The sequence below is a fragment of the Serinus canaria genome, chromosome 2 (genome assembly GCF_022539315.1).
Source record: "Serinus canaria isolate serCan28SL12 chromosome 2, serCan2020, whole genome shotgun sequence".
Taxonomy (NCBI): domain Eukaryota; kingdom Metazoa; phylum Chordata; class Aves; order Passeriformes; family Fringillidae; genus Serinus; species Serinus canaria.
Window position 1 is genome coordinate 13,247,025 of NC_066315.1, and position 25,794 is coordinate 13,272,818.

The 25,794-nt window shown below is 38.6% G+C and overlaps 1 long non-coding RNA gene across 1 annotated transcript in view; it reads right to left on the reverse strand.

The window, feature by feature from the left end:
* Window positions 1-24,813, reverse strand: part of LOC127059268 (uncharacterized) — a 46,116-nt gene extending 21,303 nt beyond the window's left edge. The window contains exons 1-2 of the long non-coding RNA XR_007776899.1: window positions 24,714-24,813; window positions 6,521-6,796 (exon numbers count right to left, since the gene is read on the reverse strand). This is a non-coding gene — a long non-coding RNA (uncharacterized LOC127059268). The remainder of the gene's footprint in view (window positions 1-6,520; window positions 6,797-24,713) is intronic.
* Window positions 24,814-25,794: the final 981 nt, after the last annotated feature.

Below are 25,794 nucleotides of genomic sequence, written 5' to 3' on the forward strand. Positions count from 1 at the left end.
CCAGACACTTGAGCTTAAAGACTAAAAAAATGCAGTTGTGAATTCTGTCATCTTATATTTTCATTGAGGCGTTTTTGGGGGTGGGTTGTGTTGTGGGATGTTTTTTTTCACTCTCAGAGTTGATCCACGGGGCATTGTCATTATGTTGCAGTCTCACCTTTCAGTTGACAGACAGACTTCCTGCTGGAGAGACATTATTATTTAACCGGATCCACTCATCCTGCCACTGATTTGTTTTACTTTTGTTCCTGGCAAAGAACAGCAGCTCTAGGTAATGTTTCTTTTCTCATTTGGGCAAGTCCTTCAGAACACTTTAGCAAATTAACCCTATGCAGTTCACTTAGTAAACACAGGATCTCCTGAAAGGATTTATAAAACTAAATTACTTTAGAATTTCCAGACAATCTTTGTTGTTCTTTCGTTTTGTCTGACATAAGCTTAAGAAAAGACTCAGGAAGCAAATGTGAATGTTTAATTCCTCAGCAAATAGAAGTTCTAAGCAGAGCATGAGAGAATCAAAGCAAAAAGGAGAAGTTTTAATAAACAATGTAGATGAAGACATGCCAACTCTGTTTCTGAAGAAGTATTATCAATGAATCTGCAATAGTTTGTTTCAATTAAATTATTCTTTTCTAGTTAAGCTTACCCTTCAGACATTATAATCTCTCTCTGGAAATCCACATCTTCAATTTGACCACAATCAAATTTCCATTCATTAGGTTTAGGATGCATTTGCTTATATTTGTGTATAAATATTTATGATACAACCTGTACTATACACCACAGTTCAAGGAGAAGTAGGAGGCTTCCTAAAAACATTAGTGACTGAAATTTGTTCATCTCAGTAACATCAGGCCAGACAATTATAAAAGTCTTTTGCTTTCATCTACAGATCTATTAAGAAACATATTCAGCAGAGCTGAGTCCAATGGGATATTCTCCCTCCCATATTGTCAGATTAGAAACTTCTGTCAGGTGTTAACAAGTCTTTAAAATATTACATTATAGATGCCATTCACAAAAATTTCCTGAAAGACCCAATTCCAATTTATGTAGTAGACATGGAAAATTATCCAGTTAATCTAAACAAGCCTTGGTCTAAACTGTAGAGTGACAGCCACTCACCACTACCTTTACACATATTTTCTTCTTTCTGATTAGAAAATTAGGAATATAGTTTGCTTAGGTGTGCCTGCAGATTAAGTGAAGGATTTCTCTTACTACTCACTTTCTTGTTTCTTCACTCCCCAAATGCTCCAAGATTCACCAAGACACTTTCCAAAGTCTGCATTAATACAGATTTTTTTTTTTAAAGTATTTTTGCCCAAATAGAGAATACTGCAATGAGTAACTACTAGAGACGTAAGCACAAGGGAAGACTTTAGAGATTCATAGGCTCAGGGACTTGCTTTATATGAGAAAAATAAGATGGTAAAAAAAATTCTGGTTCTTGGAAGTTAGACAAGATTATTTCCAGGCTCCCCAGTCAGGATTTAAGTGCATAAAGGAGACAGAGGAGGATCACAAACATATGTGTCATCTACTTACAGTCTGAATAAACAAAGCAGCTTTCAAAACCTGTGTGAGTACCAAGAACAGTTCTGCTCCAGAGCAGAAAACTCTGAAAGCTTATTTGGAAGAGGACAACATGAACCTGTGCAGAGTTTCAAAGCTTCAAACTGGATTAACCCTTGTACAGAAATTAACTCAGTTAAACCCAGTTTAAATACCTGAAGGCTCACTCTGCTGTAGACCCCCCACCCTGGAGAATGCCCAAAGAGCTGTACCCAGCAGAGGTGGCAGCAAGAACTCTGCTAGTTCCAAAATGGAGAGAGGATTTCTCAAGCAGGATTAGTGTGTTAATGTCAAAGCAGCATTGACAAAAACCATCAGCAGCACAGAAAGCAAAGTGAAGCACAAGCAGATGGGAGAAGCACTGCAGATGACCTTTAAGACCATCCTGCTCTGGTGGAGCCACACAGAGGCTGATGGCTGGGTCTGACTAGGAAAAAAGGTAATTTGTAGGAATTTTGAGACCAACTAGGCAGTGCTTGCTCTGCATCAGCTTCTTGAAAGTGAAGATCTTTCATATAGTGACTAAAAGTGCAACAAAAACATTCAAAAGAATCCCTCTGAAGCCCCTTGTCATCAGCTGCTGGACTCCCTGCCCACCCTGTACATACTCTCCAGGATCTCTGGGGTTCAGCAAACTCCTTCCTCTTCCACACTACTGCAAATTCTCTTTCTCCTGAGTTGAGCAGTGACCAGTCCAGAGGGGATCATCAGCAATTTGGCAAATCCAAGCCAACAATGCACAGTACTAAAACCAGTACAATCTCCCAGCCAAAACTGGTGTATGGGTGAAAGTGCTTAGGAACTTGTGCAGCAGGAGGAGATCCCCCTTCAACCTCACCATTAATGCTAAGTACATCCAAAGAAATTCAAACAGTGTGACCTAGCACCCATAACTTCTCTCTGCACACAGCAGTGCATCCATATAGGTGTTCTTTTCCTCTTGTCAATACTCTTGTGCATTTAAAGCTGGGAATACTTGAAGTTAATAGCTTTTGACTTCAATCCATAGGCAGTACATGACCTAATTACACATATAAAAATCTGTTTCCCCTCACCAGAACAAACAAAACAAAACAAACAAACAAAAAACCAAAAAAATTAACAAAAAAAGAGGGGGGAAAAAGGAAAAAACCACCAAACCACACCACACAAACCCACCCAAAACAAGAATAAAGTACATTCTTTTATTTATAACTAAGTCAAGACAGCCTAACGAGAGAGATTTGCAGCAAAGTTTTTTGTTAAGTGCAAACTCCTGTTCCCTTCACTTTCAGTGTTCCTGCTATAGTTAACAATTATTACACTTAAAGACAAAGCTGCTCTGAAGGAGAGCAAGAGCTGCAACTGCCAGAACTGAGGCTGAGATATTCAGTTAATAATTTAGCAGCAGCTATTTATCAGGATACACAAGTTCACATTCCTCCTTTTCCCCACAGAAATGTCTTCTTCATGAAGGAATTTCTTTGGGAGGTCACTGCTAGAGAAGAGAGTGAATAGCACTGTCTGTGAGAAAATTCCTATTTCTCCAAGAGTTATTCTGGATAACTTGCACAGACTTCTTTCAATGGATGGTGATAGCATTTTTTTTAATATTAAATCCTCTATACTGAACTCTTCTGCCAGGCTGCTGCATTTCATCTGATTTGAAAATAATTTAGGTTTTGCCCTAGAGCAGTTCTAGCCAGAGATCCATACAAAACATGCAAATTAAAAGAAAAAGAGGATAATTAAGCTCTTCACCATTTCAATTGAAAGTTTAGGTAAAAGAAGAATGAGAGTGGTAAAGTATGTCCAAAACCTAATGTCAAATTTTGGACTGCTGAAAAGAGCCCATTCATATCTTGTTAGAAAAGAAAGTTTAGTCACATGCAATATTATTATCTATAAAACATTATTTATTTTTTCAGAACTTTACAGCTGCCCTTTCAGGTAAATGGTACCATTATTTCTATTTCTCTGTAACAGTCATCCAAATTAAACAATATTTCTGCACTGCATCGTCAAATATGAGATACTCATCATCTGTGATACACAAATGGAAATTCTGAACTTCAGGCTGTAAAAATATCCTCAAAAGTAATAAAGGTGGTGCAAATGAAAATCATCTGGGGAAAAAATTAGGTTTTGACTCATCAACTTACCCAAGCAAGGCAAGGTATTTAACCAAAGTAAGTTTTAGTGATCAACCCCCCAGATTAAAAATACATATTTCTGTAAAATTTAAATGCTTGTATGTTCTTCTATATCATTTTTTGCTATGGACAGGAGATAAATTTGAGGAAGTTTTATTTCACTGAGATCCAAATTCATCTCACTAACTGCAGGAATTTCTCTGGGGTGCCTAATTAGGAGGCACATCAACAAAGGTTGCCTATATAAGTCAATGCTGAGAGACAGCTTTAAAGGATAATTCAGTGTTGCTACTCTAAAATTGCCTCTTCTCATGCTCTATAGAACAGGGCTCCTAATCTCAGCTGGGTATTACAATTAGTTGAAATTAATTCTGGCCCCATCCCTAGGGTTCCTACAGTAAAAAAAAAAAAAAATCCTTTTTTCTTTCATTCTGAAAGAAAAAGAAACATTTTTTTTTAACACACAAACCCAAGAAACACACAGGACAGATGCTCCTGTCTTTCACTTGGCCCTGCAGGCTTCTGAAAACCTATGGAAAAGACCATTCTCACTGGTGTTATGGCTTCACAAAGTCATAACCACTGCCACTGCCTTAGACTGCATTCAGTGTTCCCAGGAGACATCTCTCTCTATCTCGCTTGAACTTCAAATTCACCCCATTTCTAAGCCATTCCAGTCCCCAGGAAGGATCTTCAACAGTCTCAGGCTGAATAAAACAGAACAATGATGTGGCTCCCCACTGCAAACCTGCAGTGTTTTTGAGCACAGATGGAAAAATTAAAACAGAGCCCAGAGTAACTCTCTACATGCATGATCCAGGATTCAGTGCACCTGGAATCCTGAGGATACACAGCTCTCACAAAGGCACTCTGCTCTCTAAGTAACCTGCTGGTGAATTTGACACAGGATGAACATAGAGGCATGAAATTTAAAAAATAAAAAAAATCAGGTCCACATATTTATATAACTTCTTCTCAGGGTACACTTTACTCACTCAAGGGACACAAGCTCCATTAACCCAGCTAAGTTCAGTATTTTTTCTATAAACCAGGTTTAAAAAAGCCAGGTTAGTGGCATGCCAACAAAGTAAGAGTCATTTAGGAAACCTAAGTGAGAATATTCAGCTTTCTAGGGTTCAGATGGGGATGGAGAAGAGACAAAACTATATTTCCCCGTGCTTCTTTCCTTTAGAGACTAATTTTTATTCCCCAAAACAATGCCTTGTTAAGAAAAAAAAACAGTGCTGTTTCATGCTTTCACACTGTTCTACATGATAGAAGAAAAACTAAAAGGAAGAATCAAGGAGGTGTTTTAGCTTGGTTTTATGGTCAAAATTCATGTCTGTGTACTCTGGAAAGGCTGTAGTGACTGAGGAATTGAGGAAATTGTGATATGAGAAAAAAGAAACAGGAAAAGGTAAACCCTACAGAAACAGAGATTGCATTGTCTAGTGTTCTTCAACCAAGATTTTAAAGAATGACTAATGATTTGGGCTTTTACATTGCCTGAATTGCCTATGTGGCTATTAACTTCCACAAAGAGCTGAGTATCTTTCCTCTGCAAATCAAGCCTCTTGAACCAGTATGTATTTGGGAAAGAAAAAAAGAAAGCATGAAAAACTTTATTTAAATTTAGAATATTTTTTAAACACCCACTTAGCTACAATGCCCAAAAACACACTTGGAAGAAATAGTGTCAGTGTGATCAGATTATCTGCTGTATAATTACAGTGTTGCAATACATACCCCTGAGATATTCAAGCTGATTGTGAGGAAAAATGGAGATGATAATGTATTATCTGAGACATGCAGAGTTTAAAAATAGGCAGAAATAATGCCTCCAGACATTTTTTATTTGCTACACCAAGGTGACACTCTTCAAGTATATTATACATTTACTAGAGATTGAATTTACAGTGTTAGTGATTAGCCATTATCTAAACTATCTCAAAAAAGTGTTTTTGCAGAAATTTGTGGCCTTTTTTCTAAGTGCACTTTCCTGCAGTTATAGATACAACCATATGTGAACCTGCTGAAACTGATGAGTTTAATTTATATTTAAGGGTTCATATAATTCATACAACTATCAGGCCAAGTGGGACTACACAGATTATTTCAAGGAAGTGTGTGCTTGGCTGTCTATAGGATTAGGACCTTCCCCATAACCTCCATTTCCCCAGAACTCCACAGCTCTCCTGATATCTGAACATTTGCTCCAATCCATTTGAAAATACACCACAGCACACCGAATCACTATATGCCATTACTTGGTTTTCAAGTTCCACAGGAGTTTATTCCCAGCAAAATACAAGATGCAAGCAGCTGCACACAAGACTAGATCCCCTACCTCCAGCAGTTTTACAAAAGTTTTGCATGATGTATGTTCGTTACACAAAGCTAAGTGCCCACCAATCAAACTGCTATGAATGCCCCCAAACTGGTTATCTCTTTAGAAGATAAAGTGTGCTGTTTATATAACTTATTAAAAATTGCACCCTTGCATTCCTTTTTCAGATAAAAAGTGTGAGGGCACTGCTTTATCACTTTAACTATGTGTTTCTTTGAACATATTTGTGCTTTAAAGTAAACACCAATGCTATTTTTTTACGACTACTAAAATCAAAACACATCTTTTCAAACTAATCTGTACAATGGCTGGGAAGAGCCTTTGATTCAGTACCGTAATTATAAACAGGCACTTAAGTCAGATGTACTAAAAGAGCATCAGTCATTTAAAATCAAATTAACAGTTTGATTAATCAAACACCAGACTGTCAAGTCAGATAACATACCTGATGGCTTTGTTCACTTACCAAAGAGGGTTTCCACTTAAAGCTCCACGGAATTCATCAGCAAAACAAATTTTACTCAAGCAGAAAACTTTGGTTTTCTTCAAATGTGTTCCATAGTATTACTGGTAAAATTTTCAGGACAAGCCAAACTCCGGTTCACTTTCAGTAGTCACATGGCAGAAATGGGGAAATAGATTTCCTGTCTTGTTGAGGTCCAATTTCCAGGCAGAAAAGTGCAGTGAGGTTCAGGAGGATGTGCATTGATAGCGTCAGGTTATGCATGTGCGGTATATCAGTCTGGGAGAGAAACATTTATTTCCAAAAGTTAGTGATTATTTATCAGAATATGCATGAGAGGCCAGTGCACAGCACAGGAGACATTCCATGCGTTTCACACCTTAAATTTCCTCCCCTCCGTTAGATTATTTTCTTTTCCTACCACACCACTGAAAATCGGTCTCAACAAACACCTGGAAAGACCCTGCAATTTTGTTAAAGCTGTAAAATGCAACAGGTCATGCTCTATCATTACAGTCCCAGAGTAACAAAATGCACAGATGAGAGTATAGAACCATTATGGAAGACACCACCCCTGTGCTCCAAAGAGCAGGATATTCCTCTGTGCAACTGGGGCCCAATTAACTCCAGAAATTGTCACTGTAGAATTGGACTCTGGAGTGAAGCAACTCATCCTTGATCCTCTGTAAGTACAAATCACACAGCATATCTGGCAGGAGGTGTCTCCAGATGTGTTCTATTTGATTTATGAAGAAAAACCGTGTTAGTACAGAAAGAAGGCATACATTTCAACTGACCAGAGAGGTTTCAAATAAAGAGAAAGGAAAAGCCATCTTTCTTCTGCAGCATCCAAATTTTCCTGGTGTTGGACAATGTTCCAGGATTCATTTTTAGTCCCTGGGGTGTGACAAGCAGCCTGGAAAACCCCACAAAACAAAAGCAGGAGAGAGTTTCTCACTGCATGGTCTCACCCACTATTGCTAGACCCTGGAGACTGCACCTATGACCAGCACTCTGAGCTGAGCAGCAGCAGCAACCAGCAGATGTGTGCTTCTGGGGATAGGCCTGCTTTCAAAAGCATCATTGCAAATGCATGTCCTTTGCAGTGTCTGATCCAGAGCCCATTTCCAGCGTGGCAAGGAAGGATAAAATGGAAGCATGCCAAGCATACCAACATAAAACCTCTAAATTCAGAGCATACAATTAAAATTAACAGGAATAGGGACCAATTCCAGATTAAACAGCAGCAAAGGAAAAACTTGAAGAAACAAACCCCATCACCTCATACACCAAAGATCTTTCTGTCATGATTCAATATGCTGCCTGCATATATCTATGGATTTGTCACCAAAGAAAAATCAAAAATGCCTCTTGTAAATGGTGTTTTGAAAAACTGATAATTTCTTGGCTTCATTCCATAATTGCTTTTGATACTCATCCATTTATGATTATGATTCAAACTTTAAATGCTTCTATGCTTCCAGCCCAAAATAGATATTATTTGCCATTTGTATTCTGAATGACAGTCCTTTCAAGGTGTCTGCCTATGGGGCCGTTTGGGGGGCTAATTCAACTTCATGCATTTTAATGTCCAGCACTGCCCATTGATGAGCTCTATTGAATGTGAGAGACCTAAAAATATGCAGAAAGTAATTGTCCAGTGGGATATTCCCCCCCTTACCCTAATTACAAGAAAAACTCCTTAGACTTGTTCTTAAAAAAGAAAAAAAAAGAAGCAAGGAAAAAACTTTAACCCACTCCCTAAATGTGTTAAGAATGAAGCAAGGATCATGGGTTATAAGAAATCTAAGGGCTTATGGTAAAAGCATTTCTCTTGCTTACATTGGCATAAAGACAGAAGGTTTCAAAGCAAACCTATGTGGGGTTTGCCAGTTCATTACAGTATTTCTGCTAAAGAGAGTTTCCAGCACAGGTCACAATCCAATGATGGATGAACCGCAATGTCTTCTGAGGCTTGGATCATGAATGCCATGAAAATTGTGGCTGCTTATCTAATCTCTGAAGTTTCCTTTCTTCCTTTTCCCTTCACAGCCTTGATCTCTCCCTCCACAGCCTCATCTAAATTTACTACTCATACCAAACCTTCTCACTATTTTTAAAATATCACAAGTAAATGCCACCAAAGTCTTTTTTTTTCCTTCTTCTAACCACAAATATCAGTCTGATAGCTGTTTCAGAAACCAAACCTCTGGAAAAGAGAAGTGGTAACTTATCACAGCACCAAGATTCAAAGCCTGTATCTGCTGGAGTGAGTTCTTCTTTCATATCCACAGATGTTTCCTCAGGACTGAGTGAACAGGAATTCACCACCTCCATCCCACAGTCCCACTGCAAAGACATGCCCTAGAGATTGTAGATACTGCATACAAAAATTCACCTATGTATTTGCACAACTATATAGGCAATTTGGACATTAAACTTTTTATTCAAACCCATTACACCTGCAATTGATACAGCTGTATTTCCTTTTTAAAGCAAATACTTGATCTTCAAGCTAGATGGACCATCAGATACTGATGACTAATGAATAGCTATGTATTGTTTCACCTTTAATCCTCATTGATATTAATGGAGGCACAGTTTTCAGTCTGGGGCACCTAATTGCAAGCAACCTCTTCCCTTCATGTTTGAAATATCTGATGTTCTATACTGATGCAGGAAGATTTTAGAGGAAAGAAAATTTAATCAGTAGTATTCTCTGGAAAAAGCAATTTTAACAAAACTTAAATGTGATAGTTTCTAATAAACAACTACTGCTGTATTTTTTTTTTAATTTTCATTTTTTACTTCATTACTTCACTTGTTATATACCTTTGCCATAAAATACTGATATGCAACATGTGTCAATACTAACAAAGCAAAATCACCTAAATATCAGGTTACAGTAATTCAGAATTTTTAAAATGCAATTTCTCAGAGTTTCCATGCCATGAAAAACTTCAAGCTTCTCTCCAAGTTAGAACAAAAGGAGAAGCCTTCATATTTTATCCTGAACAACAGAAAAATGTCAGCAATATAATACATAATTAAGAAACCTAATTTTCATGGCCTTGGATGAGTATGAACCTGCTCAAGATAGATATGTACTTCATTTTTAGGAAATCTCAGAAACATAAAATAATGATCAAAACTCAGGACTGAATTTCTAAAATATTCGGTTCCTTATTTTTCTTATATATTTTTGCTAAAAAGACAAACACATACAAACAAACAAACAAAAATTTTCCCAAAAGCATAATCCCTGTTCCACATCCTGATGGACACTGGCTCTGTCACTGACACACCATTGTCTTGGGACACACATGGGAAATTTCAATCCACAGGGAAAAGAGAAATGAACTGACCCCTCTAACCCTGGCATCTTGGCCTGTGAGGATTCAGGACAATGGATTTTGAATTCCCCTCCAGAGTACCTTTCCATGCACTCCATGCTCTGCTGGAATAACAAAAGAACGCTGCATTGTAAAATAAAATAATGATTTTGCTAATAAACTAACAGATTTTACTCTGTAACAGAATCCCTGCATAGGAAGGCATTCTGAAGTAAGTGTAATGAAATAGTTTATTTGCCTATACATTGGGCAGTCAATTTACCCAAATTCCATAGAAAAGGCCACTTTTAACTGGCATCCAGGCAAATCGTTATCACACCAATCCCTCCGTTATCACTAAAAACAACAATACCTTATTCCAGTTTTAGTCTCATGTTTGTCTGAAGTTTAAAGTCATCTTAAAAAAATATAAATATTTACTATGTTTCATAATTTTCTAAATCATATTCACCTAAAATATAAGCATATGAAATTAATACCAGAAGAGAAAAACTTCAGACCACTGGGCAAATTCATGTCCCTCATTTGCTGTAAGCGAAGATTACACTCTTACAACATTCAGGGGTTGAATTAGTTCAACCTCTCACTCTCAAACAGCTGATCAATAAAACAGAGCTTAAAAATCTTCAGAAAGACAGTGAACTTCTCCAGAAGGCCCTCTCAACTGAAAAAGTGTTATAGAAGGAGTGGTAAGCAGGAAAATTCCAGGAAAGGGGGAGAGATGGGATTAATATAATAGTTTTTTCATATTGGTACTTGCTGTATCTTTAGAACAAACACTTATGGAAATTCAATCGAGACTTTCTCAGACTTCCTGCTTCCTTTTACTTACTGCAGAACACATTATCTCCCTTTTCACTTGGCACCTTCAGATCATGCTTTCCAAAGAGCATTTGAAGGAGAACTGCACCTAATTCCGTCAGTCCAGCAGACTTAAGGATCTGCACAGGACAAGAAACTCTTCCCACAGCAGACAAACCACTCCATAATGTTCTTTGTATTTTTAATTCCAGCAGGTATTTCTCACCACTAATCAAAAGAATACCTCAGTCACCTTCACACTGTTGGAGCATTGTTTTAAACATCTGAAAGGTCAATACCAATAAAAATATGTGCTCATAGTGAAGAGTTCCCTTTCTGACTTCAGCTGCCCAGCACATCTTGCTTCTGTCCAAACATGGTGCAGTCTAAAACCAGAGACTGGAAACAGCTTAGCTACAGGCTCAACAAGTACAATGGAATTCACCCCCTTTTCCTGCATTTGCTTGCTGCAATGTGAATAGCCATGGTTCAAGTAGCAATTGAGGTCACATGGGAATTCAGTTGCCCCCCTCCAGGGCAGTTTTCCCCAGCCACGGGCCTGAGAAGGCAACTTGACAATGTCAAATTCAGGCCTCTTTTCTTGCACACTCACCAAGAGACAATAACATGGGGCCAGGCCTGCAGAGATTCAGGAACGAGAATGTATCACTTAAACAAAAGAATGAATTATTTATTCCATTGCTAGCAGAACTCTAACTTGCACTTTACAGCCTTACATAAATGTCCATGATCTGGAAAGAGAAGGTGCATCTAAAGCAAACTGAGTATCCCCTCAGACAAACTGGCTTCTGCCACCCAGCTGAAAGCATGGGCATGAGTGCAATGCAGCAGCACCTGAACACCCCAAATAAACCTGGGACCCCTTGTGTCTGGTGCTCCAGCCACAAATGCCAGGGGATTTTGCTACAAAGAATGTGCTATTAAAAACAAACAAATAGTCAAACAAACAAGTAAAAAGAAAAACAGAAAAACAAAAAGCAAAAAACAGGCAAGGAGATTGAGAAAATATGCTTATTTCTAGATGATTCCTGTAAAAGTGAGGCACAGCCCTAACACCAGAAGGGAGTACAAAGTGAAGTACAGCACCCATCACGGTATCTCGTGTTACCAAATCAGGTTTCAATTTCCTTTCTACTTCAAATCCTTTCAGAATATATGAACATATACCATTTCATTCTTCTGAGTAGGACTGTATATCCAGTGGATTTTCATATTTTTGGACAGCACAGCATTCCTTGAAATTATTCCAAACCTGAATAACAATGTTTTAGAATGAACTCCAGTCACAGTTTCACTCATCCTCAGTGGTGATCCAGCCCTGGAAGGGGCTGAAAATCAAAAATTCCCAGATCCCATGTATTCTTAGCTAAGGGTGGCCATGCCAGGTCAGACCAAAGGTCCATCTGGTTGGATATCCTGGCTCTGGCAGTGGCCAGTAGCTGATGCCTAAGGAAAATATAGAAGCAAGGCAAGCACGTCGTGATCCTTCCCCTCGTTACACTTCCAGCATCCTGCGGTTTCAAGGCTTCCTAAGCCAGAGGTTCTGACAGCAGTTCCATATGCTGAATTACAGGACTCAAATCCCCAGCCCTTTATTTTGTGTAAGAACAGGAGAAAGAAATGTTTTGCAGTTAATTAATTCATGTTTTAAGCCAGATCTGTTTTTTAGCCTCAACACAATTTAGGTGCTCCTGCTGCAGAATTACGTTTGTTTAGGCACATTTCCATGTCACACATCTCGACACGAATTCCATCGATCTTCTCATTTCACTTGCTGTTTGAAGCTGCAAAGAATCCACAGTTTGTCCATAACAGATGCCAAAAGCCTAGAAACTTATTACACACTGCTCACAGTGTGGGTTCAGATACATTATCAGCATAAAAAGAAAAAGGCAAATTAGGCCACAGTAGGAGAACACATTTTTAATATTACAGTCTGCAGTTTGCATCTCTAATTTAATGCTGCTGCTTCCCAAAGTTATGCTGTATCATTCTAGGTTGCTGAATTCAAGGGATGACATTTTACAAGTGACTGGGCAATGCAGATAGCCAGTGCTCTTCATGAATTCCAGAGAAACCTTCAGGGCCAAAGTGAAAGAGACATTTTTAAAGAATTCTTTGGGCATTCAAATTCATAGAAATTACATATGCACATGCTTGGTGTATGAAATTTAGGGAAAAGGGAGATTTTAGTGCATTCTTCCAAAAGAACAGAAAGGAAAAACAGTCAGCACCTGTAAGCAAATGGCTCACACCCTCTTTAATGCTTAGTTCTGTTGGTTAAATACACTCACCACACACACACACACACACGTCACATAAATTATCATCTCAAGAAATCATTGCCTACTGAGAGGATTATCTGTGCCATTATGGCTTCTCTCTGGAGCTGATAGATATCTTTTGCATCCTATCTACTGTTTACTCCAGTTACAGCAGAAATCTTGAAAGCAGAAATCAAAGAATAGGAAAGAAATACTGTCAGCAAGGAAAAGTCTCAAAACTTCTGGTTTCGTGATGTGGCTTCCCAAGATTCCGTTTAGCTGGGGCAACTCTGTTTTGCTTAATTTAAAGTTTAAATTAAAGATGGTGAATCTCCCAGCCAAGGATTAGATAACTGATATTGAAGAACCTCAGGGACAGTGAAACTTTAAGTTATGCTGGTTTTATGAAGTCACAGATTTTTCGGTTTAGGAAGAAAAAAATCAGACAGCTCATATACATGAAAAGCTTTGACCTAGCCAGATGGAAGCAGAAAGGAAAGGAGCTAGCACCTGCTTACTTTACACTAAACAGAAGTCTTTAATAATAGTCAGGTTCAATTTCAACAGTGCCAGTACCCTGAGATTTTATAATAGCATTAAGATGAGGTGGACTTACCAGAGTTTACCCAATAAAATTACTTTCAAAAGGTGACAAGTTCCCACCTGGAAAGTTTACTTTGATAATTACCAGAGGATGCACATGAGTGCACCACAAAACCAATCACCAATGAACACTATGTCTACCCTGGCTGCTAGCTACCAAGTGGCAGGCACACTAGGAAATTATTCAGAATTGCAATTAATCTCATGATTTTTCAGCTAGCATTTCATTTAAGATGCTTATAGAAGGTCCTTTTGCATTGTCCAAAATAAGCACCCTGCTACCATTAGATATTTCCTTCATGAAAACTAAAAAAATCACAGTACAGGAGCATTTCAAAAGAACTACACAATAGTCAATTTTCATGTCAGCAAATTGTTGTCAAAAATTGAAAAAAAAATAGCTGTTCTTTATGATGGATATTCAACATGTTTGGGCCTCTTCTGCATTTCTTGGCTTGCTCAGGGGAATAAGAAGTTTGAGACCTTTTGGTCTCTATTATAATCTAAAGGATTGTGTCACTTGAGCAAACAAATTAAACATAGCAATTAACTGGGAAGAAGGTGTCTGTGATTCTTGATATCCTGAAGTGGAATTAAGTTAACACATGTAGCAAACATATTGTTACTGCTGGATGTTTATTCACCAATACAGCAGGGCTTCAGACCTTTTAAATTTAAATATTTAAATAGAGAATCAATGGTGCATAGGTCTGTAGCTTTTGAGATATGTGTGGTTTGCTAAACTGAATCACCAGGTAAGTGTTTAATTACCTTTTTTTTTTTTTTTCAGGAAAATATATAAGAAGATAGGAAGTGTTCAAAGATATTAGACTCATTTGTCAGCCTCAGGCTGATTAGAACATAAATTCCACACTGCAGCTAATAATTTTAAAATTCCATATTCGAGTTCTAGAACTCTGACAAGAGCACCATGAATCCTGGGACACAATTCATCTCATCCTGCTGATCTGTCATTTGTACTTGCTGTACTGCTGGCCAAGCCAGGTTTAGGAAAAGGTTCTTTTTTTAAATTTTTTATTTGATAGATGGTACACTGTTACACTGTGCCTCTAATGTAGGGTCTTTAATCATTTTACCCCATTGGCTGCTCTTTTTAAAGAAGCTTTCCCTTTTTTACATGTTTTCTTTTTTTTAATTTAAACATTACTACAGTATAGGGTTTTTTCCTTCCAAGGGACAAAACTTTTAATTCGTCCTGATCTCCTCAGCCTGAAATGTAATAACATCTTGAAATACATTCTGTGCCATGTTGAGGATTATCCAGACATCACTTCTACTTTTTTTTGACTTTTGGCTATCACAAATAGAGGAAAACTTTCTAGAAAATACCAAAGCTGGTACTTGTTAGTGGCAAAAATGCAAGCCTGAACTGCTTCTGATGCATTAGAGAAATTCCTATGCCACTGAGTCAACCCCTGAGAGTGTCACAAACCACAAATCATAGGTTGCTGATTAATAAGGCTCATAAATATCTTTCATACTATGAGGTAATATTTTAATGTAGGAAAAAAACAGGAATTGCCTAAACTGCTTATAATCATGATTTTACTGCATAATATTAAGATTTCCTTATTTTTTTATATAAAAGACCCACAAAATCATTCCATCTTGCTTATATTTTAAGTATATACTAAGGATAGTCCAGAAAAATGCAGTTTCATATTCTGTTTCCAAGTCCTCAATGGGTGGTAATTTTACAAGGTAGCAGCTAGAATCTCAAAAAAACTAAATAAATCTGAAAATTTCCCTAAAATTGAAACTTTCACTGCCACAGTGTTATTAAAAGGAGGAAAGAATTCTGATGGACCAATAGAAATCCTAACATAACTGAAGTGGTATCACCCCACCACCACCAAAAAAATCCCATTTTTTAAACCACAGTCAAACTAAGCTCTGGCAAAAAAATGTTCTCATTTAAAGCTGTAATTACAGAATTTGCAGTCTAAATTATGGAAATTCGTATAACACAACCAATATATACATGAAACAACCAAATAACATCTAACAAAACCAACAAACCTTGCATAGATAAAAAGAGCGTTAGCCACATCCATAAGACAGCAGTTAGCAGAACAGTGGTTCTTAAACACAGGCAGGGCAAGGACTAATGCTGATTTAGAACAAGATCCAAGGTCTGTGTGCATGCACACAATCTGCATCCCCCTGACTATCACTGCAAATGGATTTTGAGACCTACTGGAAAAACTAACTTTAAAAATCAAAAGTAGGCAATGACATTTGCAGAAATGTGTGGTGTTTAAATTTAGCTGAACATGAGATTTAGGCTGTTTAGATACAGTTGTGTATCTAAGCTACAAAATAAATAAACAACGACAGTAGCACAAAGATTATTTAGTTCATATCAAGTCCTTCACCCTTGGAAGTGAAATGGTATATAGGATTGGATTAAAAATACTGGCCCCACGTTATGGTTAATCTGATTATCAGCAGAACTTACCACTGTTGAGGCTAGATTTTCAGGAAAATTTGGCTTTCAGCATTTAGACACCTGACTCAACAGACAGGCTTTCAAAGGAACTTTGTCCCCATTTTGGCACTGAAATGCATTGATTAGATTTCCAAGAACTCAATCCTACACCTTGTCAGGTAGTTGTGGCCTTGCTCTCTTGCTTCTGTTTGGAAAGGAAAGAATGTATAAATCCTGTTTTATTGAACAGAAGGGGGGGAAAAATCAGTATCAAAGGTGAATATGAATAGATGAAATCTACATCTGCCCTTCCATTAAGCCTTGTAGACCTAAGCTCTGTGAACACCTTCACAGTCCCTGTTGCCATGTTTACTTTTAACTTTTTTGCCCTTTTGTTCACTGATGCCTCTCAGTGAACAAAAACACACAGAGACACCTGCAAAGCAGTTGAATACATTCCCTGGAAGGCATTCCATCTGAATTTCTTTTCCCATTTGTTTTAGTTCAATTTTGGTTTTTCCACAGTCTTGGGCTTTGGCTTCTTGTTGTTTCCACCATTGCAGCATGAAGACAGGGGTCACCATTCTTTCCATTTAGAATGAGTGAAAAATGATTATTGCTGGTGAAGAGCAGCTGGAAAGATGCCACCTTTAATAAACATAAAATAAAATGCTGCACAGAAACTGCCCTAAGGGCTGTCATAGCATCAGTGTGAGCTATCAGTCATACCTGGATCAGGGATCACTGCAGACCGGAGGAGGCAGCTGCTGCTGCCAACAGGAGTTGCCCACTCCTATGCTGCAGGACCATCCTCCTCCCTTCAGGCCCCCATGGCCACAGGAATTCTGCAGCAATGGGAGCACTCCTGCCCTGCATGAGCCACGTGAGCCATCCCATCTGGCTTTACAGCCTGCATTAGCAGCACTGTAACAGCATTTGCAACTCCTTCTGTGGGATATCTTTTGTTTCTATGGAGCTGACAGCCTCCCAAGTGCAGCTCCCCTCTGGTTAACAGTGAGCACTGCTCAGGGACACCAAGATGATCCTGTCAGGTCCAGCATTTGAGACATCTGATGGCATCTCTCTGCTACCATGTGCAAAGCTTCACACAGCCTTTTATCCCAAGTCTCTGCTTTTACATACACATTTACAGCTGTTAAAATTGCCAGCATTCTTCACCAAAAGGACATTCCTATGAATTTATCACTTTTACAAAAAGCTTTCTGGATAAAGGGAATAAAAACTGTTCTTCAAAATGATGCACATTCCTGTAATGTGTAGTAAACATCACACTAAAAGGGGTGGGGGGGGGGGGGGAAGAGCATTCCATGCAGTCAACAGCTGGCAAGCATCAAAGATTTCATTTCAACATTATGTCAAATCCCTGTGATGCTCTAAGGTTCATCAAAACATAAGTACATCTCCAAGGCAGAAGTCTTGACTCCTGAGGCTGTTGAATGGCTGGATTATAGAAAAGCTACCAAAAAAAAAAAAAAAAAAGAAAAAGTGCCCATGCATCTAAAATTTTTGAGAAAAAAAAAAAAAAAGCATCCATACGAACACAGCAAGAAGAGTTACCATCTTCTGCATTTACTGTGTCTAGCACTACAATTCCCAGCTGCTAAGGCCTTTGTGATTTCATCTTGCTCTCCAGTTCTAAGCAATTGTTACTTCTTTCTGCTGGCATTTTTCCTTACTTTTCTTTATGTAGGTCTTATAGATTTCTTTTATGTGTTACAATACACATCAATAAACTCTGCAAGAACGTATGAGGCTAAAAAAAAAATGTTAAAACCTAAAAAAATTGTTTAAACAGAAAACCAAATTGTATTTAATCTAACTTTGGTCCAAGGTAACGTCTTACCAAGCATTCTGGGCCACAGAATCTGAATGTACCTGTGTTTTAAAGCTAAACTGTGTCAAAACCAATGTTCTCCAGAACACACAGAGATCTGTCTTGGGCTGGGAGCTGGATTTCAAAGATCCTCCTGCACTCTCTCCAACTCAGGATATTCTATGATCTCAAATAGGTGAACTCTTCCATTCCAGTGGCATTAACTTAATGTCAGGACCAGTTCAAATTATTTTAAAGCCAGTAGCAGAAGTGTTGAAGATATAAAAGTTGTATTAATTGCAAAAATAAATATAAAACCAGATCAGACTGGATTTATGAACCAAATTACATCAAAACATCTTGTTAACCTCAAGATTCTAGGGGAAATAGCCATTGACATGAAGAACTGTAGTAGCAGCTGCAATCTTGACTCTCAGAAAGTCTTTAGCAATTTTTCACATGATAGATTAGTGCAGATGGTATTAAATATTGGCTATCCTAAGGAAAATTTTGAGACTGGATAAAGAAATCATAAGACTAAGTAATAGGTTTATAGACAGAAAGAAGAAAATGAGAATTTAAAGCATTCATTCATCATAATATGGCAAGAATTGTTTGCATGAGATTTAGATCAGATAGGTTTTCCTCATAGTTTGATTAACAATTTACAGAAAGAATTAAAAGATTAAACCCATCTATTGTTATTAGCATCAGAGATTAGGAAATGGTTAAAATTAGAAAAAATATTTATATTTTGATAGAAATATAAATTCAAACTGATATGGGAATTTTAAGTTCCAGAATGTAGAATAATGCAAGCAGAAATGGCAGCTTCTTAATTAAATACAGGCAAAATTAGAGGAAAACATGGTAAAGATGGTAAAGAAGAACATAATCTAAGTAGGTATGATCACTAAGTAGGTATGATCACAGTTTTTACTTCATCTAACACAAAGCAGAAGTTTAAATATATTTTGCTTTTTTCTGAAAGGCTCTTTTTGTAAGAGAGAAATCCTCATGGACATCTGGAGGAGTTTCACTACTAATTTCAACAGGATTTTACCAGAAGTGTGGGGCATTGTTGGTTCTAGGTAAGTAAAGGATGTGTCCCATGGGTAAGTGATAAAGTTTGATACAACAGGAAATTTTTCCACCTGAGAGAAGACTGGGGCAAGTGCAGATAGGGTGGGTAAATTTACCCTGGTGAATTTACTTGACTAATTTAATAACTTACTTTCTGTAAATTAACCACAGTCAGCTGCACCAGCTGCAAATGGGCCTGTCTGAAATTGCTTAACAAATGGTTCTTATAAATGTAGGAAACACTCTGGGAAAGTTCAATTTTGTAACGTGCTTCTGGTTATCCACCTCCTCCCTTTGTGAGCAGAAATGAATGGCTATCCCCTTCTGGGTTGGTTGTAGGAGGGCAGTAGATAATCTGGGTGAGATTCATAGTTTTTGTAATGAAGATGCTCACTTCTTGACTGTCAAAGATGAAAATACACAACAGGTCATTTATAACTGGGGCTTTTCACCATATTGGTTATACTGCTGAAAGCCATGTCCCTATTTAATGGGGAGATGGGGAGGGATTGTCTTTGAAATCTATCACTTTGATGTATATCCTCACAGAGAAGAAAAAAACATTTTATACAAAAGGACAACAGATTTCCTCAGAAGATGCAGTTCACTGCTACCTTACACCATGCAGTCCCCAGGTGACAGTCACTCACTCTTCACACCAAGTTAGACCACTGTGTTTGAATCAGGTCTCCAGCTTGTACATTCTATCAGATTTAGGTATGGAATTGAGACATCATTGCCTCAACTTCCATCCCACCCGTAGCAGAAACAGAAGTTTCACAAGTTTACTGAGGTACCACAACTCACTATTCAGCATTTCTGTGTATAACTGCTACCAACTTCAGGGCAATGCCTTTGTCTTTTGCTTCTTTACTCTCATGAATCAGCTCTTTTGGTTTTCTCTAATCTGTTTGTCTTAGGTGCTGCATTTCTTTATCTGTAAGAACTTTCCTTCACATGTACCTTTAGTCTCCTTACACACACTCACTTAACCCATTTGAGATACCACATACTGGGAAAAAGTTTAGGTGGAGTTGAAAATTCTTGGAATTTTGGAGTCCACACTACAATGAAATTGAAAGCAGGGCAGAAATCAGAGCTTTGGTATTCATACAACACAGTAATATTTTTCCAGAAGACTTGGGTAATTTTGTGATGTCCTAGAGGCTACAAAAACATATCAATCAGAACATAAGTCTGAATACCACCTTCTGTGCAGGTAGAGGTCCTGGTGACCCTGGTCCTGATTCATCCCCCAGTAGCCTCTCATCTCAGGAGACTTCTGCTATCACAGAGAGTCACAGACATACATTAGACATGCTGGATGGTTTTCTGTGTAATCCTGATCCACAGGTGTCTAATTGCAGAGGGGGGAGTAAAGAGAATATTCCTATCGGCAATACCTCAGTCTAGTGCTGGAATTAGCTGTGACAAACCCAAGTTACAGCATTTTTCCTAAAACCTTTTCCTACATTACAAACAATGTAACTTCAGGAAAAGCTTAACATTAAGACTATTGACTTCCTTAGAGCCTATTAATGCTTCAACTGGGATGGAAAGAGCATATAAAATTTCAGTGTCTATTACAAACAACTAGGAATAACCAAGAGTATAGGGAGATGCAACTGGAATAAATATATAGGCACACACAATTACTCAGAGAGAATTCTGGAATGGCTGTTCTTGACCAGCTCAATGTATAGCCAAGCCCTCAGTCAAGATGTTTTCCCAGGTCAGGGTGACTTAGAGATGGTTTGTAACAGGGAAATCCTGAATTGCCAACTGTCAGCCTTGGTCTGCTGACTCATCCTCTGCAGGTGCTCATCTGTCATTAGGAGCTACCTACACTCTCACCTGGTATGCTTTGGCAAAATTTATAAAGTTATGTGAAATAAATGGTGGTCATAACAACCTCCTAAAAAATCTAGATTAATTCAGGACCAGAAAAAAAGTATAAACTAGTATGTTTAATTACTTGAGACAATCTCAAAGTTAAACTATCCTCCATGGAAGAGCTCCATCAGAAAGAGCAGTTGCTCCACATATAATTCAAGCTCTATTTGACAGCCCACTCCAAAACTCATATGGACAGTCTCATTCAAGAGCGAGAAAGAGCATGTGGTCATGGGAGAAGATTCCTTGACACTTTCAAAATCTACACAGAATCTCTAAAAAAAGACAGAACTGGAAGTATTGTTACAGATGATCTATCAATAGATTATGAAGAAAGTCAGACATAACCTAATTTTTTAAAAATTGGAAAGGTAAGGAAAAGACAGCACTGTAAACAGAGGCATTAATTTCCAGATAAAAGTGGGGAAATTAGGCATTAATAGTATATGTGAGCCCAATAAAAATGGATAACATGAGCAGTGTTCAGTACATTTGAGGAGCATCCATCACTTCAGCATGCACAAAAATCATTTTGCAGAAATCATATTTAGGTCTCACTGGGGCTTTTGGACTGGTCTGCCATCTCACCTATGAACTACTCTGGTGTTCTTTCAGTCTTCACTACAAGGTGTAACTGTGATATCCACCCTGCTTTCAGCAGGGTTTTGTACTAGATGAATGCCAGAGGTCCCTTCTAACCTAAATTATTCCATAATTCTAGAATGATTTTATGATTCAAAATTTCACCAGTTTATTAGGTGGGGGAGTTTATCTTCATGTCCCAGAAACTAAATGCTCCTTGGACCAGGTTCTCTGCTGGGTTAATGTAATGCACTGCCCCAAGGAGCCCGATGTCCCCCATGAAGGACAGTCACACATCCATTGCCCAGAAGCAGCAACCATAAGAATGCTAACCATGGCTGTGACAGGGAAAACCCTTGGAACACAGGGAGTCCAATACATCATGGAACTTCCTACCTGAAGGATTTGTTTCAGGGGCAGAAATGTTTGTGAAAATTCTGTTTCACATATTTTTGTGAATAATAATGCCAGGCCAACCTTCATGTGAAGGTGTACTATTCTGTTTTGGTGCAAAAAAGGCTTCCAGATCACCGATTCTTCTGAAGGAAAAGTGGTTATGGAGAGTTGATGCTACATGAAAAGAGCTATGCTCGTTATGAAAGGTTGACCACAGTAAAAGTCTGTACATAGATAAAATTATTCTGCTCTTTTTTACTTTTAATATCAGACACTATGTGAAATAAATTCATGCTGGCAGAAATTTCAAGGACTACCTAAATCCAAGCCTCCTGCAGCATAATTTCACTCATCCTACAGCATCCCTGACAGATAAGTATCTTGTTGAGTCTTGCATATTCCAGTGATACTGGTTAGGAAACAGCCCTTGGCCCTATTGCATAATTACTCCTATGAAGACTAAGTTAACTTTATTATAGAGTTCAAAACTTGGCAAATAGCCTCTATTTTGAGGAGTCAAAAAAAAAAAAAAATCTAAGTTTGGGATCCATTTGCTGTAACTGAAACTGTTTCTAAACAGCCATTAAAAACCTAGGCTACCTTAGGTTGGTGCTTAATATTTTGAGTACAGGGAAAATTTTTGCTGTGGAGTTGCTGTGTTCTTCCACTTTATTTCTGAAAACAAGCCAGCTTGCTTAGCTCTTTTCTACTCAAGTCTTCCCTTCATTGATCATCTGTATAAAATCAGTCAGCGGCTGAACCCCCAACGTGACAATGAATTTAATATTAGACAGGACAAATTTGATTATTCTTAAAATAAGGGTTTTCTCTCTCCTGATGACATTTAAGGTTTGTCATTATTGTTGTTTTCTTGTTAAGCAGTAGGAATTATTGATGACAATAATCCACAGGTATCTCTTTGAATGATCACAGACATCATCACATCTGTTCTGGTATCTCTTTGTGGTGGGTTGGCCCTGGCTGGATGCCACCAAAGCTGCTCTATCATTGCTCTCATCAGCTGGACAGGGGAAAGAAAATATAACAAAAGGCTTAAGGGTTGAGATAAGGACAGGGAGAGACCACTCATCAATTGCTGTCAACTTGAGGAAAAAAAATTAAGTTATTACCAATCAAATCAGAGTAGGAGAATGAGAATTAAAAGCAAATCTCAAAACAACTTATTCCTCAACCCTCCCTTTCTCTCAAGCTCATTTTCACAGAGCTGTGATCAGCCCATCCCATGCTGTCTCTGTTGCTTCTTCCTCCCCAGGGAAATGACCCCTCACAGTCTTCTGTTCTCATGAGGAGTCACTCCCACAGGACACAGTCTTCCACTAAAAAATGCTGTCAGCAAACCTCTTCCAGTGTGAGATCCTGTTTCTCCATGTGTCCACAGGTTCTGCCAGGAGTCTGCATCAGCATGGCCTTTCCATGAGGTCACAGCCCCCCTTGCTCCAGGGTGGGGTCCCGTGGGCTGCAGGTGGATCTCAGCTCCTCCATGGGCAGCAGGTGGATCTCAGCTCCTCCATGGGCAGCAGGTGGATCTCTGCTCCTCCATGGGCTGTAGGTGGATTTCTGCTCCTCCATGGACCTCCATGGGCAGCAGGTGGATCTCTGCTCCTACATGGACCTCCATGGACTGCAGGTGGATCTCAGCTCCTCCATGGGCTGTAGATGGATCTCTGTTCCTCCATGGGCAGCAGGTGGATCTCTGCTCCTCCATGGGCAGCAGGTGGATCTCAGCTCCTCCGTGGGCTGCAGGTGGATCTCTGCTCCTCCATGGACTGCAGGTGGATCTCTGCTCCTCCGTGGACAGCAGGTGGATCTCTGCTCCTCCGTGGACTGCAGGTGGATCTCTGCTCCTCCATGGACTGCAGGTGGATCTCTGCTCCTCCATGGGCAGCAGGTGGATCTCTGCTCCTCCATGGACTGCAGGTGGATCTCTGCTCCTCCATGGACCTCCGTGGGCTGCAGGGGCACAGCTGCTTCACCGTGGTCCTCGCCACAGCCTGCAGAGGAATCTCTACAGTTGCAGCACCTTCTCCCCATCCTTCTCCATAGGCTTTGGTGTCTGCAGAGCTCTCTCACCCACATATTCTGTCTCCAGCTGCAGCTTTCTCTTGAACAGCGAACTTTCTCCCTTCTTAAGAGTGTTAGCTCAGAGGAGCCACTACTGCTGCTGATGGGCTCAGCCATGGTCAGCTGGCATTGGTTCTGCTTTGGCTCTGTCAGGCACAGGGGAAGCTTCTGGTGGCTACTCACCCCTAAACTTTGCCATCTTGCCACCAAATACATTTTTATATCTTTAGATTCCAGCATGCAGTGACATCTACAGCACTTTGTTAGCCCACTGCATATGATTTCATTTTCTACTATCAAAGCAATAAACACTCCTCAGACAAGAAAGGGACAGTGCCATTCACAGCAACTTTCATACCAAGACCATTCATTCAGATTAAATGACAGGGTACAATTGATGAGGGATTTAAAATAATAATACTCTCAGGGAACAGAAGAAACTGACCCAAGAACCTGTCTTCCTATGATGAAATACATTCCAGTATTACCCAAAATTTTAATAAGAGTTGTTTACTAGACTGCTAGAAACATTGGATTAGTGTTAGGAATGTTTTAATTATTCCAATGATTGTAGAAACTATTTTTACCCCTCCAGAGTGGTAAAAATGCCCAACAAAGGCTCAGCTGCTATTTGCAGTTTGCAGATTGTGAGAGAATAAATGTTGCAAGGTGTTTTGTTGGTGAACTTCAGTGAGCAGCATTAAGATGGGACAATGGGTAAAGATCTGAACAAAAAAAAAAGGCTGCTGCTCTGAGACAACTTTTTTTTACCCTCCAATATAGGAGAAAAGCCACCAACACATGGGAAGTAAAAAGATAAAATGAAAGGCTTTACCTTCACTGTACACACCAGTCTTTGCTAATTCTTAGAACTTTCTTCTGTGCTTCCTGATAACATGGGCTGTCAATGTTTGCTCTAATCCTTACATCAGCTCTGCAAATGTAGGGAGAATTAGCAAGAAGAATTCAAGGGCATTTATCACAATAAATATCATATATACCCCTCAAACCCCTGAATTTCTTTCAATGTCATGACATTTGGAAATATAATTACTTAATGAAAAAATGTTAAAATTATGTCCTGGTCCATTTTAAAGAAAATCAAACAAACTAAAGTTTAAGGTATTGTTTTGGTGATTAGGGCTTCTTCCTCTGTCACTTGACCAAATCCTTGGGCAAGGAGGTTATTTGCTAAGCTGAAAAGCAGCAGAGAGTTTGCAAGCAGGAAACTCTATTAATATTTAACTTGGACTAGAATTCCCCATGTGTTGGTGGAATCAATGCACAATGATTGCAGGAGTTGGTACTGACAACATATCTACCTGGAAAAATACCTCTGAAAAGTCTTATAGTGACCATGTGGCATAACACAATTAAAATATCTGCCTTTCCAAATTTAAGCTAATACTTCTGGCCTCTGAAAAAAAAATTCTGGTAATTACATGATTTTTATTACTCACAAACATTTATGAGGGTAATTTTCCTTTGACAAGGCTGAATTTTGCTTTTCTTCTTGACTACTTAATGCACAGTAATGCCACTGTTCTAATGGTGCAAAATCCACAAAGTAAAATATCCAGATCAATGTCATTTTTTAATGAGGGAAACTAAAGCAGAAGGGAAAACAAAATATTTTTGGGGACATTTTTTGAAGACTACCAGGTATTTGTCAGATTCCACAGAGGTAGTGGTATCAGCATATTTTTGCAAAATGTGTTTTCTAAAAACCTTCAGTTCTTTTGTCAGTAACAAAATGAAAATGGGGGAGATAAGCATTACCTGAAACCTCACCAAGGTGACCAGCTCTCTGTTCTCAGTCACCATGACCAACTCCCAAGTCATGATACAAAACTAGATTTCATCCTGCTTTTTCATGAAAGTCAAATATGCTCCTGCTTTTAATGAAATAAATAAAA